The following is a 15,420-nucleotide window of genomic DNA, read 5'->3' as shown; positions in this document are numbered from 1 at the left end:
CCGGCAGATGGCAGAGCACTTGCCCGCGAATGGCAAAGGTCCCGAGTTCGAGTCTCGGTCCGGCACACAGTTTTAATCTGCCAGGAAGTTTCAACAATACCAACACTTTATCTTATCCAATTATGTATTTAATTAGAAAATAAAATCTTATTGAATAAAATAATGCGAAGTATGAAGTGCAGGTTATGTACAAAAATTTTGGAACATGTTGCGAACTACAAGACCAACAAGCAGAATATTTCAACGCACGTTTTTAGGTGTTACGGTAAGTGAGAGTTGAGGTGAACGGTGTGTTGGCACCTGTGTGTTGCAGGATCGCGGAGCAGTGAGGCGGGCCTGCAGCATGTGCGCGCACGTCCGCGGCCGCTAGCTGCACACACACACTCCACAGCCGGGGCCGCCCAAGGTGAGTGAGTGAGTGCCAGCACGCGCATGCGAGAGGGTGGATAGTTGAAAATACGACTTTCGCTAGTGCCCTCTTCCACACCTTTCAGCAAGTTGCTCCTTCTGCTGGTGCAGCTACACCGCTTTTAAAAACGTTCTCTCTTTCTCGTGTTGCCAAAGAATAATTTAAATGAGATACTTTGATTCATATATGTGTCTATTACACATTTTAAAATGTAAACAGAATTATAGTGCTCACAAAATTACTTGACCGTGGCATAGCGGACAATGTCGCCGATTACTATACTGACAGTCTGTGACGTTGATTATAATTAGGCAATCTTTCTGAGCAAGTGGCTCCATCTTCAGGCAGATAGGTTGATGGGGAAGGAAGAGGGGTGAAGGGAAATGACTGGAGAGGCCTAGGAAAAGGGGCAGATTTTGGGAAAGTTACCCAGAACCATGGGTCAGGGGAGACTTACCGAACAGGATGGGAAGGGAAGACTGATTGTTGGGGACCGCACTGGATGAGATTTGGAAACCTGAGAGCTAAAAAGGGCCTAACGCTTTTGACAAAATAAGAGTGTGTGAAGTGCATGTATGCTACCTTTCCACCTCCTTTATACGACTTACTTGAGAGAGCGCAGGCGATATTCTTCGCTGGTTAAGCAGCTGCTGAAATCTCTATAAACTCCACCTCCGAAGGATAATGCTAGTTAAAGGAACCTCTAAGACTCCCTCCTTACTCGTGAAATAAGGAAGAAGAATACTTTTAGTTCGCTATTGGTATATTTCAGCTTCCACAAAGCACAAAATTCACACTTCTCACGTAAACATTCGACTTCTTGTAAGTCACCCGTGTCGTCTCACATTAGAAACAATTAAGTTACATTTACAACAGAGTTGGTTTAATAACCATGACTCAATCACACCGAAATAATAAACATGTCTTGCCTCTAGTAAGTCTGGATTAAGAGTTTTTTTAAGAGTTATATTTTTCACTAACTGTGGCCACTGACACTATTATCACAGAGTTACATAAATACTCCGTGGTCCTGTTGTACGCACTCACTAGACACCCATGGACTGCCCGACAGTTACTTGTCGGTGCAGTGCGACCACCGCGTCTACATTCTTCTCGCGACTGAATTTCAAACCTCCATACACAAACATGTGACGTACGGTAGGGAGGATTCTATCATCCTACACTGACATCTAAAATATCGTGTGTGCAAGATGGTAGAAGGCCGAATGCTTCTAGAATTTACACCGAAATTCTCGAATCACTACATATCCCGGATATGTACTCATTATGTAAATAATTTTACACATAATAACAATTTCATATTTTAACAGTATGCATTTCTTTTCTTTCAATAACCGCGAATAATCTACTTCGCTATTCTCTCTCATCCTACTTTAATATTAAGCCATGAGCATTCACTCGAGGTTTTAGTCAGCTCTTCACTAGTGTTTAGAAATTGTGAGGACTCCTTTATTTCCAGTCATAAATTCTAGGAGTTCCTAAAACATGAGTAATATATTTTCTGTTCTAATTTTTTGTTCTACCTTTCCTTAGTATGTACTATTCTTACTATTTTTTGTAGCTTGGAGGAACTCTGGGCAAAATGAAAGTGTTCTTTTGACACTCATTTATTTATATGAAACATAATATTGTTAGTTGTGCGTAGAATTCACACTTTCCACAATAATTCCTATACAATTTTGTTACTTTTGTCATGATACTGTCCCCTTCTCCTGCCTGTGGGTCGACCTTATGAGAGCACTTCCTCTTTCCGTTTTGGTTGGTACGCCCCTTTATAAAACATTCCTATTTTTTGGCCACAGGTCATCCTGTCTCCATGTAGGTACGCATGCCCTATATACTCGCAAATGCCGGGTATGCCCCCCCCCCCTTTATCCTTTCTGAGTAGGCTTCATAGTTCATTACCCTAGTATACATTCCTATGTATACTATACTTAAGTATTCTCTGGTAAAAATAAAAATCTATTTTACACTTTGACAGCCTGTTCGTCGATATTATCTAAATATAAAGTTTTCTTCTCGTTCTTCTGCGTCTTTCCTGAAGTAGTACGGAAGCCATGGGAACTGCTTGTAGCTATATTTTTCCTCTCTTCGTTTATTCCCTTTATAGCGCAATTTATTCTTTTTATTGCGTGATTCGAATGGATACCGGTTCCTGCAACTCTTTCGAGTACTGTTTTTAATGAGATTTTTGCTTCCTCCGTTGTCTTGTCCGATATGTATTTAATGGCTAAATGTAATTTTCGCTCTGCAGCAGAATGTGCGCTGATATAAAACTTCCTGGCAGATTAAAACTGTGTGCCGGAGGAGACTCGAATTCGGGACCTTTGCTTTTCTTTCTGGAAACATCCCCCAGGCTGTAGCTAAGCCATGTCTCCGCAATATCCTTTCTTCCAGGAGTGCTAGTTCTGCAAGGTTCGCAGGAGAGCTTCTGTGAAGTTTGGAAGGTAGGAGACGACGTACCCTTACAGAACTGAAGCTGTGAGGACGGGGCGTGAGTCGTGTTTCCGTAGTTCAGTCGTTAGAGTACTTGCCGGCGAAAGGCAAAGGTCCCGAGTTCGAGTCTCGGTCCGGCACACAGTTTTAATCTGCCAGGAAGTTTCATATTTAATGGCATTGCATATAATCGACTGTGCCTGATTGTGAAGAACTTGTCCCTGTCCCCAAAGACTGCGGATCCATCGTGTGTACTAAAGAGACAGCAACGGAAGCGATCGAAGTGCGCACGCAGGTCGCTAGGTGACAGTCAACGCATTTCTTGGCAGGTGCCACAATATTTTCTGCGAGCTTTAACACTCACTGACGAGGAGAACATGGCAGGTACCGTAATCCTATTTTCCAGAAACTTCGTGGAAGAGGAGCCAAAATAAGCGAACACGTGTCTCGGCTTAACTGTAGACACTCGACCGTTTCTGAGAAAACGACGATCGAAGTTTCCGAGGTATTTCATTTCGCTTTGAGCGAGTATCCGGTTCAACCGAAGCGGTGGCACAGTGGCTAACGTCGCGGCATCACGTAATCGCGCCCAGTATTCAAACCCGATTTTCATTTTTATTTTTGTTTTTCGTTTATCTACCTTCTTCTGCACAAGATTACTACACGAACGTTTTCCATTCTATATTTAAATAACCTTGCCCTTATTCGACAACTAACAGTGTGGTGAATAAATGTAAAAAAATAAATTGATGAAAAATTATTCGAAATTTTTTTGGTGAAATTCCATTAGTGTATATTGGTTCGTAAAAGTGATCCATTGTGCGTAATTTTGCGCGAAATTATTGCCAACGCATGAAGTCTTAAGCACTGTTAACGACGTTTCTTTCCAGAGTTAGATTTACACGAAGAAATGTGGCATTGTCAAACCTGTCTTCACGCAAACGTCGTGGTGTTCCGAATTTCTATGTTTCGAATGTTCCTATGGTTGGTATAATCCAATGGAATGCACAAAATCTTTCTCAAGAATATAACAGACGAGTGTAACCCCAACTGTTTGTGTGGTAGAGTAATTATGTTGCACGCGTACGTGGAGACAGTGCTTGCGCAGCAGTCGCCGACACAGTGTAGCTGAGGCGGAATAAGGGGAATCAGCCCGCATTCGCCGAGGCAGACAGAAAACCGCCGTAAAAACCATCCACACGCTGGCCGGCACACCGAACCTCGACACTAATCCGCCGGACGGATAGCGCGTAAAACCGCGCGGTCAGCGGGCGGGCCATCTACACTACTGGCCATTAAAATTGCTACACAAAGAAGAAATGCAGATGATAAACGGGTATCCATTGGACAAATATGTTATACTATGGCTGACATGTGATTACATTTTCACGCAATTTGACTGCATAGATCCTGAGAAATCAGTACCCAGAACAACCACCTCTGGCCGTAAAAACGGCCTTGATACGCCTAGGCATTAAGTCGAACAGAGCTTGGATGGTGTGTACAGGTACAGCTGTCCATGCAGCTTCAACACGATACCATTCATCAACAGTAGTGACTGGCGTATTATGACGAGCCAGTTGCTCGGTCTCCATTGACCAGACGTTTTCAGTTGGTGAGAAATCTGGAGAATGTGCCGACCAGGGCAGCAGTCGAACATTTTCTGTATCCAGAAAGGCCCGTACAGGATGTGCAACATGCGGTCGTGCAATATCTTGCTGAAATGTAAGGTTTCGCAGGTATCGAATGGAGCGTAGAGAAACGGATCGTAACACATCTGAAACGTAACGTCCACTGTTCAAAGTGCCGTCAATGCGAACAAGAGGTGACAGACACGTGTAACCATATCATCACGCCGGGTGATACGCCAGTATGGCGATGACGAGTACACCATGCGACCATCATGATGCTGTAAACAGAACCTGGATTCGTCCGAAAAAATGACGTTTTCCATTCGTGTACCCAGGTTCATCGTTGAGTACACCATCGCAGGAGCTCCTGTCTGTGATGCAGCGTCAAGGGTAACCGCAGCCATGGTATCCGAGCTGATAGTCCATGCGGCTGCAAACGTATTCGAACTGATCGTGCAGATGGTTGTTGTCTTGCAGACGTCCCCATCTGTTGACTCAGGTATCGAGACGTGGCTGCACGATCCGTTACAGCCGTCCGGATAAGATGCCTTTCATCTCGACTGCTAGTGATACGAGGCCGTTGGGATCCAGCACGGCGTTCCGTATTACCGTCCTGAACCCACCGATTACATATTCTGCTAATAGTCAGTGGATCTCGACAGTCGCGAGCAGCAATGTCGCTATACGATAAACCGCAATCGCGATAGGCTACAACCAGACCTTTATCAAAGTCGGAAACTTGATGGTACGCATTTCTCCTCCTTACACGAGGCATCACAACAACGCTTCGCTAGCAACGCCGGTCACCTGCTGTTTGTGTATGAGAAATCGGTTGGAAACTTTTCCCGTGTCAGCACGTTGTAGGTGTCGCCACCGGCGCCAACCTTGTGTGAATGCTCTGAAAAGCTAATCATTTGCACATCACAGCATCTTCTTCCTGTTGGTTAAATTTTGCGTCTGTAGCACGTCATCTTCGTGATGTAGCAATTTTATTGGCCAGCAGTGTATAAGTAACTGGCGCGCTTCACAATTTTAATGATGAAACTAAACAAGAATTATATACTGCCACCAATCTATGCATCTTTAACTTCAGCTGCATACGCGCGAGATTAAGAGTGGATTACAAGAAAAAAAGCTCCTGTATTCTGTTAATGGCATCTAGGATATGTATTCGATTACTTTTGGTTCTCTAGAACAGAGTCTTCGGTTTCTTGAAGTTCTGGTTTCTGACCATCTGTCAGCTTCTTTTACAGTTTTGCGACAACAGGCTGAAGACTTACTGCTGTTGGTTATTTATCGAGACATAGTGATAACTTCTGCCAACTGACAAGTCGATAGCACAACTTTCAGAAATTGTACTGCACCCTTACAGTCATCATTTGAATCATCGTCGTAAATCAGTATGTTAGAACGTGTTGTACTGCATCTAAACTTTCACAATGGATACCAAACGACACTCATGCTCATAAGTTAAGGATAATGCTGATACATGGTGCAACAACGCTCTGGTGGGCGGTTTGTGAGTTTAAATCACCTCGGGGTATGACCTTGCGGTGCATTTGACCTGCGGTCGTCGCACGGTGGCGCTGGCAGCAGTCCACATACGCAGAGGTGTGTTGGTGCACGTCAGGGTACGGTGCAGCGAGTAAGTGTAAAGACGTTTTCAGACGTGATAATAGTGACTGTGGCTCAAAGAACACATACTGATGACGTTATGAGGGTTAGAATACTAGGGAGACTGGAGGCTGGTCAAACACAGCAGGTCGTAGCACGGGCCCTCCGTGCACCACAAAGTGTGATCTGAAGATTACTGCAACGTTTCCAGCAGACAAGAAACGTGTCCCTTGCATACCAAGCGAACGGCAGACTTGGAAATCCTCGCCCAAATATTCCCAGTTCGGAGCCATTCTGCACCACTCCTAGACTACTGGCATACTTATCTGTAAAGGACGAATTCTGTTCTACAACTGCCTGCGCAACTCTTTGCAGTAGGAAATAAAATACGTGCAAAAATAAGTAGCTGTAGCAGCAGGGGATATTGTGAACGACCTCAAACAGGTAACGAGAGATAAGTCGATCGACAACTGAGAAGAGTCACCCTAATACAGAGGCAGAGATAACGTCAAAGTAAATCCGATATTGGTGACTAAGCTCTGGCACGAGAAACTCTAATGGTCCAGAAGATTCAAGAACTCTAGAACACGCCTCACTTTGAATCACGGCTGCTAGGGGAACTCCTGCGTCGCGTTGGTTTGGCGGCATCCACATTACGACGCTGCGGTAAAGAAGAGCCACATCTTCTTAGGTCGTCCATACAGATACTACACTACTACTGTGACGCGGTAACACTGACGGGACTATCCAAAAAGGAATTACAGGCACATCTATGATCTGGTTGCAAGCCGAGCGGTGCAGCAAAGTAACTGTTGCTGTTGCCACAAGGCGGTATCGATCACCTGTGACTCACCGCCAAGTCTAGCTCTACGCACTGCGCCAGACGAAGAATTCCAGTATCTGTAACTACATCTGCATGACTACTCCGCATTTCCTACTTCAGCGCTTCGCCGCCGCTGCTGTCTCCATGTGATCCTGTTCCAGGCCAACTGCTCCGTAGTCTGCTACCTTCCTCTCTTCCAACGTTTTTATTCATCTCTTTCCCATTTCCTTCTGTCGTCCCACTGTGCATTCGATAGCTGTAGTCCGAACTCCTATTAGTCGCAGTATACGTCCCACCCACTCTACTTTTATCTTCTTAACGAGGTTAAGGAGAGTTCTATCTTCCCATTACTTCACTGTCTATTTTAATTTTTCCTTTGTCTTCCAAACCATCTCGAATGCTTTAATTTTATCTATCTATTCTTCAATGCGTAACTTGCACAGACGTTTGGAAAAAATCCACACGAAGCACTTAACCAAATTTTTCCTTAATTCCTACCACATTTCACTGCATGATAAGAATTTCTGTTTCTGAAAAGCTTGCTTCGCCATTGTAGATCTTGATCTTATTCCTTTCTCACTCATCCAGTTGTCAGTTAGCATGCTCCCCTAATATCTACACTGTGCAACCTGTTCAATTTGACCTTATGTTGTTAACACTTTCATATCGTCTTTGTCATGTACTCTAATCTTCTTAATTTTGAGTGTGTTGATTTTCATTCCATAGTCTTACAATTTTTCTTCAAGTCTTTCCTTTGAATAGAGTATCATTCATCTGCAAGTAGTACCAGCAAATCTGACACAGCTGCCCATGCATATTCTTTGTTCTCTATTTCTAGCGTCTTCAGTAACAAGACTTCGATGTGTAGGGCAAACAGAGTAAATGAAAAACAAGAACCCTGTCTTACTCATGGACCGATTTTAGACCAATGTGGCATACCATTTCTTCGCTTGTGGCTTTTTGCCTTGTGTGTAACTCTTGAACTGGTGGCCTGTTCTTAGTTTTAGACTTTCCAACATCCTGTCCCGTTTAACACACCCGATGGCCTTCTGCACTACTGGCCATTAAAAAAAAAAATGGTTCAAATGGCTCTGAGCACTATGGGACTCAACTGCTGTGGTCATAAGTCCCCTAGAACTTAGAACTACTTAAACCTAACTAACCTAAGGACAGCACACAACACCCAGCCATCACGAGGCAGAGAAAATCCTTGACCCCGCCGGGAATCGAACCCGGGAACCCGGGCGTGGGAAGCGAGAACGCTACCGCACGACCACGAGATGTGGGCTGGCCATTAAAATTGCTACACCAAGAAGAAATGCAGACGATAAACGGGTATTCATTGGACAAATATATTATACTACAACTGACGTGTGATTACATTTTCACGTAGTTTCGGTGCATATATCCTGAGAAATCAGTACCCAGAACAACCACCTCTGGCCGTTCAAATCAAATGTGTGTGAAATCTTATGGGACTTAACTGCTAAGGTCATCAGTCCCTAAGCTTACACACTACTTAACCTAAATCATCCTAAGGACAAACACACACACCCATGCCCGAGGGAGGACTCGAACCTCCGCCGGGAGCAGCCGTACAGTCCATGACTGCAGCGCCCAAGACCGCTCAGCTAACCCAGCGCGGGTCTCTGGCCGTAATAACGGCCTTGATACGCCTGGGCATTGAGTCAAACAGAGCTTGGATGGCGTGTACAGGTTCAGCTGCCCATGCATCTTCAACGATACCACAGTTCATCAAGAGTAGTGAGTGGCGTATTGTGACGAGCCAGTTGCACGGTCACCATTGACCAGACGTTTTCAATTGGTGAGAGATCTGGAGAATGTGCTGGCCATGGTAGCAGTCGAACATTTTCTGTATCCAGAAAGGCCCGTACAGGACCTGCAACATGCGGTCGTGCATTATCCTGCTGAAATGTAGGGTTTCGCAGGGATCGAATGAAGGGTAGAGATACGGGTCGTAACACATCTCAAATGTAACGTCCACTGTTCAAAGTGCCGTCAATGCGAACAAGAGGTGACCGAGACGTGTAACCATTGGCACCCCATACCATCACGCCTGGTGATACGCCAGTATGGCGAAGACGAATACACGCTTCCAATGTGCGTTCACCGTGATGTCGCCAAACACGGATGCGACCATCATGATGCTGTAAACAGAACTCATCCGAAAAAATGACGTTTTGCCACTAGTGCACTCAGGTTCGTCGTTGAGTACACCATCGCAGGCGCTCCTGTCTGTGATACAGCGTCAAGGGTAACCACAGCCATGGTCTCCGAGCTGATAGTCAATGCTGCTGCAAACGTCGTCGATGTGTTCGTGCAGATGGTTGTTGTCTTGCAAACGTCCCCATCTGTTAACTCAGGCATCGAGACGTGGCTGCACGATCCGTTACAGCCATTCGGATAAGCTGCCTGTCATCTCGACTGTTAGTGATACGAGACCGTTGGCGTTCCGTATTACCCTCCTGAACCCACCCATTCCATATTCTGCTAACAGTCATTGGATCTCGACAAACGCGAGCTGCAATGTCGCGACACCAAAAACTGCAATCGCGATGGGCTACAAACAGACCTTTATCAAAGTCGGAAACGTGATGGTACGCATTTCTCCTTCTTACACGAGGTATCACAACAACGTTTCACCAGGCAACGCCGGTCAACTGCTGTTTGTGTATGAGAAATCGGTTGGAAACGTTCCTAATGTCGGCACGTTGTAGGTGTCGCCACCGGCGCCAACCTTGTGTGGATGCTCTGAAAAGCTAATCATTTTCATATCACAGCATCTTCTTCCTGTCGGTTAAATTTCGCGTAGTTTAAGAAACCTATGAAACATCTCCCACTCCACCAGGCTGATGGCACATCTGCCGTATAAAAGTTACTCTTGAATAAAACAGTCTTGATGATGATTTTCGCCGTTGTAGAGGACTATCAGATTATCGTGGACTGGGAGACGGTAGCAGAACTGTTATGCTACGGAATAAGTATAGGTCCAAGTCGAGTTAACTGGGGCAGGAGCCTGTGATAGAGCCATGGCGGCGAGTGCGGTGGTGCAGAAATGGGGTTACACTCACAGAACTGGACACATCTTGCTTCACTAAACACAGTGCAACGAATAACAGATATCACAGTATAAGACGTCGAGCATATGTCTTCTGGTGTGATAGCCGCTTTTCATTGCACTATGTTTACTGAAGCAAGATGTGTGCAATTCTGTAGGTGTGGTCCTATCGTTGCACCTGCCGTTGCGGCTGTTTCGGAGGTACTTGTCCCGGTTAAGTCGATTGGGACGTATGCTTACCTCACAACATAATAGTCCCACGAATGTCTCTCAGGACATGATAATCTGATGATGTCCTACAAATGCGAAACATGTCATCTAAGCGATACGTTCGCAAGCAAGACTATTTTATTCAGGAATTAATATGATCGGTTGCACGTCTCAGTACGACGGCGTTATCGTTGTCCATAATGGCCAAACTCAACCATCTACATCTACATCTACATTTACATTTATACTCCGCAAGCCACCCAACGGCGTGTGGCGGAGGGCACCTTACGTGCCACTCTCATTACCTCCCTTTCCTGTTCCAGTCGCGTATGGTTCGCGGAAAGAACGACTGCCGGAAAGCCTCCGTGCGCGCTCGAATCTCTCTAATTTTACATTCGTGATCTCCTCGGAAGGTATAAGTAGGGGGAAGCAATATATTCGATACCTCATCCAGAAACACACCCTCTCGAAACATGGACAGCAAGGTACACCGCGATGCAGAGCGCCTCTCTTGCAGAGTCTGCCACTTGAGTTTGCTAAACGTCTCCGTAACGCTGTCACGCTTACCATACAACCCTGTGAGGAAACGCGCCTCTCTTCTTTGGGTCTTCTCTATCTCCCCTGTCAACCCGACCTGGTACGGATCTCACACTGATGAGCAATACTCATGTATAGGTCGAACGAGTGTTTTGTAAGCCACCTCCTTTGTTGATGGACTACATTTTCTAAGGACTCTTCCAATGAATCTCAACCTGGCACCCGCCTTACCAACAGTTAATTTTATATGATCATTCCACTTCAAATAGTTCCGTACGCATACTCCCAGACATTTTACAGAAGTAACTGCTACCAGTGTTTGTTCCGCTATCATATAATCATACAATGAAGGATCCTTCTTTCTATGTATTCGCAATACATTACATTTGTATATGTTAAGGATCAGTTGCCACCCCCTGCGCCAAGTGCCTATCAGCTGCAAATCCTGCATTTCGCTGCAATTTTCTAATGCTGCAACTTCTCTGTATACTACAGCATCATCCGCGAAAGGCCGCATTATTCAGTGAAAGTGACGAGCATTGTACTACCTCGTCTTGTTTGATTGTAACTCTGTTTATTGTGTAGGGAGAGCTATGTCGATTTGTGATAAGATTATAAGTTCGCTGCGTGTTGTTTCGTGACTATTTGGCTAATGAACTCACAGTAGTCAGACCTAGTAAACAACATTTTATAGCAATGTCAATCCATAACCCAGACAAGCAGTAAAACATTAACTCTGTAACAAAAATGGTTCAAATGACTCTGAGTAGTATGGGACTTAACATCTGAGGTCATCAGTACCCTAGAGCTTAGAACTACTTAAACCAAACTAATCTAAGGACATCATAAACATCCATGCCCGAGGCAGGATTCGAACCTGCGACCGTAACGGTTGCGCGGTTGCAGACTGAAGCGCCTAGAATCGCTCGGCCACAGCGGCCGGCCATTCTGTAACAAACAGCCGGGGGTCCCTTACACGAAAATGCTCAGACGGTGCCCACGAAGAAAGAACCTCTGAAAATTCGTTGGTGGGGTTCTGGTTCACCCCGTATGCTGAAACCCATGTGGCATTGTAAAAATTCCGAAAAGAAAGGCTGCGAGTCGAAAGAGCGCGTGTACCGGGTGCTTCGCTAATACAGGGTATCGTATACTTCAGTTGCTCCTGTCTGAGACACGTCTGAGCTGCCCTGTCCGCCAGTGCTGCCGCAGCCACACTGCTGCTGCGGCACCTCGCTGACCCGATGAATGGCCGCGTCTCCCGTTTGCGACTCTGTTCCTGAGAGGCGGGGGTGGAGGGGGAGGGGGAGGCTGCACTCAGCCGCCTAATGGAGCGGCACCACGCCATTCGTGGGGCCATTAGGGCCGCATAACCGGCACAGCGGCCGGCAGCCAGCGCAGTGTCCGACCGCGGAACGGCTGTCCGAGGCGGACGGCGTGGCCGCGAACGGCGCCAGCCAGTGAGTCGAGCTGCGTGGACGGAATGTCTGACGGGGATGGACGGCAGACCGCACGGCGGTGCTTATACCGCTGGCTCCCACCAATTACGAGGGCCATTCGAATGAAAACTGAACACCTGCCACAAAGGGACCGTGGAATGGTTCCACACGCAATAAGGGGCGACCTTCATGAAAAACACACCCCGTTGAAAAGGTGCACGAAATCCAGAATTTTGAAGATACGACAATGAAATTTTGTATCATGTTTAACATTAAATCAACACATTCACTGTTAAGTTACTTGGATTACACACTACTGGCCATTAAGACTGCTACACCAAGAAGAAATGGAGATGATAAACGGGTATTCATTGGACAAATATATTACACTACAACTGACATATGATTACGTATTCACGCAGTTTGGGTGCATAGATCCTGAGAAATCAGTACCCATAACTACCACCTCTGGCCGTAATATCGGCCTTGATACGCCTGGGCATTGAGTAAAACAGAGCTTGGTTGGCGTATACAAGTACAGCTGCCCATGCAGCTTCAACACGATACCACAGTTCGTCAACAGTAGTGACTGGCGTATTGTGACGAGCCAGTCGCTCGGTCACCATTGACCAGACGTTTTCAATTGCTGAGACATCTGGAGAATGTGTTGGCCAGGGCAGTAGTCGAACATTTTCTGTGTCCAGAAAGGCCCGTACAGGACCTGCAACATGCGGTCGTGCATTATCCTGCTGAAATGTAGGGTTTCGCAGGGATCGAATGAAGGGTAGAGCCACGGGTCGTAACACATCTGAAATGTAACGTCCACTGTTCAAAGAGCCGTCAATGTGAACAAGAGGTGACCGAGACGTGTAACCAATGGCACCCCATACCATCAGGCCGGGTGATACGCCAGGATGGCGATGCCGACTACACGCTTCCAATGTTCACCGCGATGTCACCAAACACGGATGTGACCATCATGATGCTGTAAACAGAACTTGGATTCATCCGAAAAAATGACGTTTTGCCATTCGTGCACCCAGGTTCGTCGTTGAGTACACCATCGCAGGCACTCCTGTCTGTGATGCAGCGTCAAGGGTAACCGCAGCCACGGTCTCCGAGCTGATAGTCCATGCTGCTGCAAAAGTCGTCGAACTGTTCGTGCAGATAGTTGTTGTCTAGCTGTCGACTCAGGCGTCGAGACGTGGCTGCACGATCCGTTGCAGCCATGCGGGTAAGATGCCTGTCATCTCGACTGCTAGCGACACGATACGAGGCCGTTGGAATCCAGCACGGCGTTCCGTATTACCCTCCTGAACCCACCGATGGTATATTCTGCTAACAGTCATTGGATCTCGACCAACGCGAGCAGCAATGTCGCAGTACGATAAACCGCAATCGCGATAGGCTACAGTCCGACCTTTATCAAAGTTGGAAACGTGATGGTACGTATTTCTCCTCCTTACACGGAGCATCACAACAACATTTCACCAGGCAACGCCGGTCAACTGCTGTTTGTGTATGAGAAATCGGTTGGAAACTTTCGTCATGTCAGCACGTTGTAGGTGTCGCCACCGGCGCCAAACTTGTGCGAATGCTCTGAAAAGCTAATCATTTGTATATCACAGTATCTTCTTCCTGTCGGTTAAATTTCGCATCTGTGCACATCATCTTCGTGGTGTAGCAATTTTAATGGCCAGTAGTGTATTTTTATTTTCAAAAAATAGTATGAATAATTTGTCTCAGAAACACTGCAAGTAATTTCTACAAAATCTCTTTGCATACAGGGAGCTTTATTGAATATGTCGAATAGTATAATTTCAATCATTTTCTAACTATAATTTCGTAAATATAATATAAAATTGATGCAAATTTCCAAGCACTCTGCACCGTATCTCAGCTTATACTTAGAATCACAAAAATTACTCTTGAGACAACATTTCTTCGGTTTTGAGAAATAAGTGTGCATATTTCATAATACTAGACTTCACAGATTCTGAGAAAAAAGATACATAAACTTAAAAAAAACATTTTTTTTCAGGAAATGCAATTTAAAGTTCAGCCTAACTTTTTTTTTCTTATGTAATCTCTTCAGGAGGTCCCAGATTTGCATTCAGGATCCTCTTTTTCTTCAAAGCTGCTCTTTTGGTTTGTTCTTTCCAGCCTGCATCCCTCCACCAGGTCTTCAACTGACTTTTCAGCTGCAGGAAGGCGCTGCAAATTTATTTTTCTCGCGATGTCGTGAGTGAATTTTCGTATCTTAATGTCCATTCCTTTTAACATCTTCATCCTCGCTTCATTCCTGTCATTAAATACAAGAACTGCCTAACAAGTTGCAACTCTGAGAATTGTAGCAGATCTGAATGTGGCAAATCAAGAAACTGCTTCTTTATAAACTAGGCAGCTGGTTTGTTGTTGTTTGTAAGACACCGAACATAGATACAGATGATCTATGAAACGAGAGGGTACACTTCACAGCCTTCTAGATGTATCCCGTACAAGTTTGCTTGAAAGTAATCCACGGAATCGTTGTTCACCGAGCTAGTACTGAAGTGTTGCTGCAAAAAATGGGTGCGGTAGGAAGGTCGCGTCCCACGTTTAATTATTTTCCAGGCACTCCGAATACGGAAACTTTGTAAATTTGTGGTAAGATACACTCCTGGAAATTGAAATAAGAACACCGTGAATTCATTGTCCCAGGAAGGGGAAACTTTATTGACACATTCCTGGGGTCAGATACATCACATGATCACACTGACAGAACCACAGGCACATAGACACAGGCAACAGAGCATGCACAATGTCGGCACTAGTACAGTGTATATCCACCTTTCGCAGCAATGCAGGCTGCTTTTCTCCCATGGAGACGATCGTAGGGATGCTGGATGTAGTCCTGTGGAACAGCTTGCCATGCCATTTCCACCTGGCGCCTCAGTTGGACCAGCGTTCGTGCTGGACGTGCAGACCACGTGAGACGACGCTTCATCCAGTCCCAAACATGCTCAATGGGGGTCAGATCCGCAGATCTTGCTGGCCAGGGTAGTTGACTTACACCTTCTAGAGCACGTTGGGTGGCACGGGATACATGCGGACGTGCATTGTCCTGTTGGAACAGCACGTTCCCTTGCCAGTCTAGGAATGGTAGAACGATGGGTTCGATGACGGTTTGGATGTACCGTGCACTATTCAGTGTCCCCTCGACGATCACCAGTGGTGTACGGCCA

The 15,420-nt window shown here is 45.7% G+C and overlaps 1 protein-coding gene across 1 annotated transcript in view; it reads left to right on the top strand.

Annotated features, from left to right (window-relative positions):
• The first annotated feature begins 310 nt into the window (after window positions 1–310).
• LOC126215068 (glutamate-gated chloride channel) overlaps window positions 311–15,420 on the top strand; it is a 438,289-nt gene continuing 423,179 nt past the window's right edge. Inside the window, exon 1 of the mRNA XM_049941716.1 lies at window positions 311–406. The gene's annotated coding sequence lies outside the window, so the exon portion shown is untranslated. The remainder of the gene's footprint in view (window positions 407–15,420) is intronic.

This window comes from Schistocerca nitens, chromosome 12 (genome assembly GCF_023898315.1).
Source record: "Schistocerca nitens isolate TAMUIC-IGC-003100 chromosome 12, iqSchNite1.1, whole genome shotgun sequence".
NCBI lineage: Eukaryota > Metazoa > Arthropoda > Insecta > Orthoptera > Acrididae > Schistocerca > Schistocerca nitens.
The sequence above is the reverse complement of the archived record's forward strand: the minus strand, read 5'-3'. Positions and strand labels throughout refer to the sequence as shown.